General features: G+C 37.9%; 1 pseudogene; it reads left to right on the top strand.

The window, feature by feature from the left end:
• The first annotated feature begins 1801 nt into the window (after positions 1–1801).
• LOC101563129 lies at positions 1802–2546 on the top strand (annotated as a pseudogene).
• The last annotated feature ends 1750 nt before the right edge of the window (positions 2547–4296 follow it).

Below are 4296 nucleotides of genomic sequence, written 5' to 3'. Positions count from 1 at the left end.
ATCTTTGACTTGTAATTTATTTAAAAGACATTGCATGATATCTTCTCCTAGTATTAGAAACTTTAAAAAGTATATTTCCATTTTCTGTTGACTTTAAAAAAAACACAGAGGTTTGTACCTATGTTGTTTATTATTTCTTGCCTGTATCTTGTAATATGAGAAACTACTTTGGAAGTAACAATACACAATGTAGTAACTATTGTTACTCTCCTAAAATCTTGTTTTGAGATTTTGTACCATTGTTTGTATTTTTTTTTAAATAAAATCACTGATGTCAAAAAAGAAAAAAGAAAGACAAATATTCAAAGCAAGGTGTGTTGTTGCATGCATAAAAGTGTCCTAGCACTGTGAGAGAATGAGGCAAAAGGATCACAAGTTAAAGCCCAGCGTGGGAAAACAAAAGAACAACAATAATTCTAGGCTGCTAAACCTCCCCAGTTGTCATCCTGAAAATTGCCCACTACGGAAAATGACATTAAAACTCAGCACTCAACTAGTGAACTATTTGTAACTTTAGCTCCCGATGCCACAGATTTTCCTGAAAAAATAATTATTCTCTGTCTCACAGTCCACTTCATCTTGGTTGCATAAAAAAGAATAAGAAAATTAAAACAGACTAATCTGTTCTGACCCTTAGAAATTATTTCTACTATTCAAAATTGAAAACTTTAATCTTATTTGCAAAATAGCAGAATTGTCCCTTACCTGAATTAGAAGCTATTTTCCTCAGATCGTAGATCAATTTCCTCCAATTTTTGGGAAACATAACAAGTTTCAATTTGCAATTCCAGTTATGCAGGAAGCAAAAACAGGAAGGTCTCAAGTTCAAGACCATCCTGGGATAGAGAGGATGACCCTGTCTCAACACTTTTTAAAAGAACTTGTAAGGTTCAATCATATGAGGGGTATAATTCTCAAAGAGGAAAATAGGAATCTGAGTGATGCGAGGAACAAAGCAACAGAAATTACAGTTTAGAAAAACACAAAAACCTCATATGTAACTTAGAAATTTATCATGAAAAATTAAAAGAATATGTAAAGTAGGTATGTAGAAAGAAGTATGAAATAGCAAGGGTGAAAATATCACGCTGTTTCTTCTTTATTTTTTTTCTTTCCTTTTTTCTTTCTTTATTTCCTCTAATCAAACTTCAACCCTTCAGTCAAGATCCAGCTTCAGTGTATTCTCCAAAAAAATTCCACAATATGTTAGCAAAATTCATATTTGATCACTTGACACTTTTATCCATATCGCTCTCAAAAACATATGTAACAGAAAAAATCAAACAAGAATTAAATTATGGATAAAATTAAAAGAGAAAACCACCACTGATGTTAAAGGCAAATTTACTAAGAAGATATGGCCTGGAATAATGACTACTGTGCTAAACAGTAAAATCTATAAAATGAGAATACTTGAATGAAAATGCTTTTCTAGATTCAGAGGAAAATAATATCATGTTCTGGCTGGGGTCTCAGCATTCTGCAAAACAAAGACCTTTATGTTGTTTTCTCAAGTAAAAGATTCTAATTAGTAACCTTCAATATCAGTGAGTAAATAACAGTTCTGGCCCTGGGGAAAAATTAGTCCTTCCTTGATTCAAATTTCCTGGGAATTATACTGATTTTCACCCAGACACTCAAAAAAGGACAAAGAAGCCAATTCCAAGTTCCTGGGTGGTGAGCTTTTCCTCCTGCTTTGGCTCCTGCATGATCATCAGGAAACTCTGTACAGGTGGAAAGAAAAGCAATGTGATGGCCAAGTAAGCCAAGAAGGCCCCAGGCTAGGCCATACAAACCTGGCATGTGGCCCTTCTCACCACTAAGTCCCAAGCAAATGAACCACATCCAGAGAAATAAGGCCATGGTGCTACTCAGGTTCACAGCCCAAAAGGTGCCTGTGGGCTTCTGGGACAGCTAGAAGAAGCACCCTAGCAGAGTTTTGGAAACCATATTTTATAGAGTTAATGGGATTTGTTAGAGAAGAAAACAGTATGCTGTTTATCTATCTCCACACCAAGTCTTCACCTGGACTCAGATGTGTGACATACCAGATGTGAAAGTTGTCATCATGGGACAGAATCCTTACAACAGACAAGCTCACAGGTTCTACTTTAGTGTCCAAAGACCTGCTCCACCCTCATCCAGTTTGACAAAAAATCTATAAAGATCTGTCAACATAGATTATTTTAGACATACATGGCTTTGTTCATCATGGCCATGGAGATTTATCTTGATGGGCTAAGCAAGGTGGCCTCTTGCTCAATGCTTTGCTCACTGTTTCGGCCCATTAAGCCAGTTCACATAAGGACAGAGGCTATAAGCAGTTCACTGGTGCTGTCTTGTCCTCTCTCAATCAGAACTTGAACAGCCTCATCTTCTTGATCTGGGGCTCTTATGCTCAGAAGAAGGGAAATGTCATTGATAGGAAGTAGCACCATGTCCTGAAGACTGATCATCTCTCCCTATTGTCAGCATATAGAACACTCTTTGGCTGTTAACATTTTTCTGAAGCCAGTGAGCTGCTGCAGAAGTGCAGCAAGAAGTGAGCTGTGACCCTACAGAATAGTAGTCATCTCTTGAGGTGATTTTTGAGGTACTGCTGTTAAAGATTTGACAGTTACAAAATTACTGAAAATTTGTTATATTGAGCACCCTGCTTAATACTGAGGGAGATCCTGTAACCAGACTGTCCTAGAAGATAGCTTTATCCAGCCAGAAGTAGGTAGCAAAGATATCCTTTGACTGCTTCTGTGTATTTCCATTGTCCTCCAAACAAGGCAGAGGTGGCATGGTGAAAAATATGCACACTTCTCACAAGATAGCTGAGATTAAATATTCCCTTAGTTCTCTTCATCTCCTTTAGCCTTACAGTCAGAACAGGAGATAAGCACTTTTTTAATACCTCCTCCCATAGTTTGATGCCTGCTGCTTGTTTAGACTTTATACTTCACAAGGTTCTCTGCGTTTCTGCTTAGAACATCCCTCCTCTATCTAACAAGAAATCCCAGAACTGTCTCTGAAGAAATCTTAAGGGTTCTTTGCAAGCTTCAAGAAATGTGGCCCCAAAATTGTGAATCAGTTGACATAGATGCCAGTATTAATGAGAATTGTCCTTAATGTAAGCCTTAGCAGACATCAGGCTAAATATAAAAACCAGCTGGGTTTTTCTCCTGTGCTCTAAGTGAATCCTGGAGTAGTAGGTGGTAAAAGTTGAACAAAGATTAGCAGAAATTTTTGTTTTTAATAAGAAATTAACTTGCACTAAGAAAAAAAAAAGAAATGAATATTATTCTCCAAGTGCTGAAGGGTTAGGGTGGGGTAAGGCAGCACAGGCGACCAAGTGATGCTTTGGAGGTTTTTCTTTTATGATTGATTTTTTTGTTTGATTGTTTGTTTGTTTTTGCAACACTGATAAATTTAACATTTTTATAAAATACACAGATACATATTTTTTAAATCTTTTTTTAAGAGACTGTCTTACTGAGTCTGCACCACTGAGCTGAATGTGATTGAGACTGTTTTTCTTCTAACAAGGGTTAAAAAGTTAACACTTCACACACTGTTAATAAAAGATTATTGAAGTTTCCATTGGTAATAAATAAGTGTGTGGGAAAGCTTCCACACTTCCCTGTGCCTGCTGTATCCCTCGGGAACCAGTCCCATGCAGAATTTGTGAGTTCCTCTGTCCTGCTCTCTGGACCCCTGCAGACCCAGGCCATGCCTGACATACATGCCCTATGTGAAATTCTGCAACTGACATGCTAACAGAGATGCTAGAGGCCAGAACCATCCAGCTAATCCAGGAGCAGAACATCTTTCCAGAGGGGCACAACAGGTTGACTTCAACAGGCTACAGCACAGGCTGCTGAACACAGTAGCCAGATGCAAGCTAAGCACAACTGAATGAATTCAAACTTCATAGATCAGCACCCAGTAAGATCAGACACTTTGCTAGACACAGACCTATAAAAGCATCCTCCCTCTTTCTCTCTTGACTGAGAGAGGAGGGAAAAGGTAACTGGAATGAACTAGTCTGCCTGGAAAACAACAGACACATCAAGGGGAGGTGATCAGAGAGACCTTAGTGGAAATAACTAAAATAAAAATTGCAAATTAAATATCCACTTCTGTATACAGACATAATGATTGCTCTTAATGTCTAAAATACAAAGGCATTAGTTTAAAAAGGTTGTCAGGGCTAGTGAGATGGCTCAGTGGTCTAAAGCACCTACTTAGAACAAGCTTAGCAAAGCACAGGGACCACAATTCAATCCCCCAGCACCACATGCCAGCCAG

The sequence above is a fragment of the Octodon degus genome, unplaced genomic scaffold, assembly GCF_000260255.1.
Source record: "Octodon degus isolate 3935 unplaced genomic scaffold, OctDeg1.0 scaffold00826, whole genome shotgun sequence".
NCBI lineage: Eukaryota > Metazoa > Chordata > Mammalia > Rodentia > Octodontidae > Octodon > Octodon degus.
This window is presented reverse-complemented; position numbering and strand designations above follow the sequence as displayed.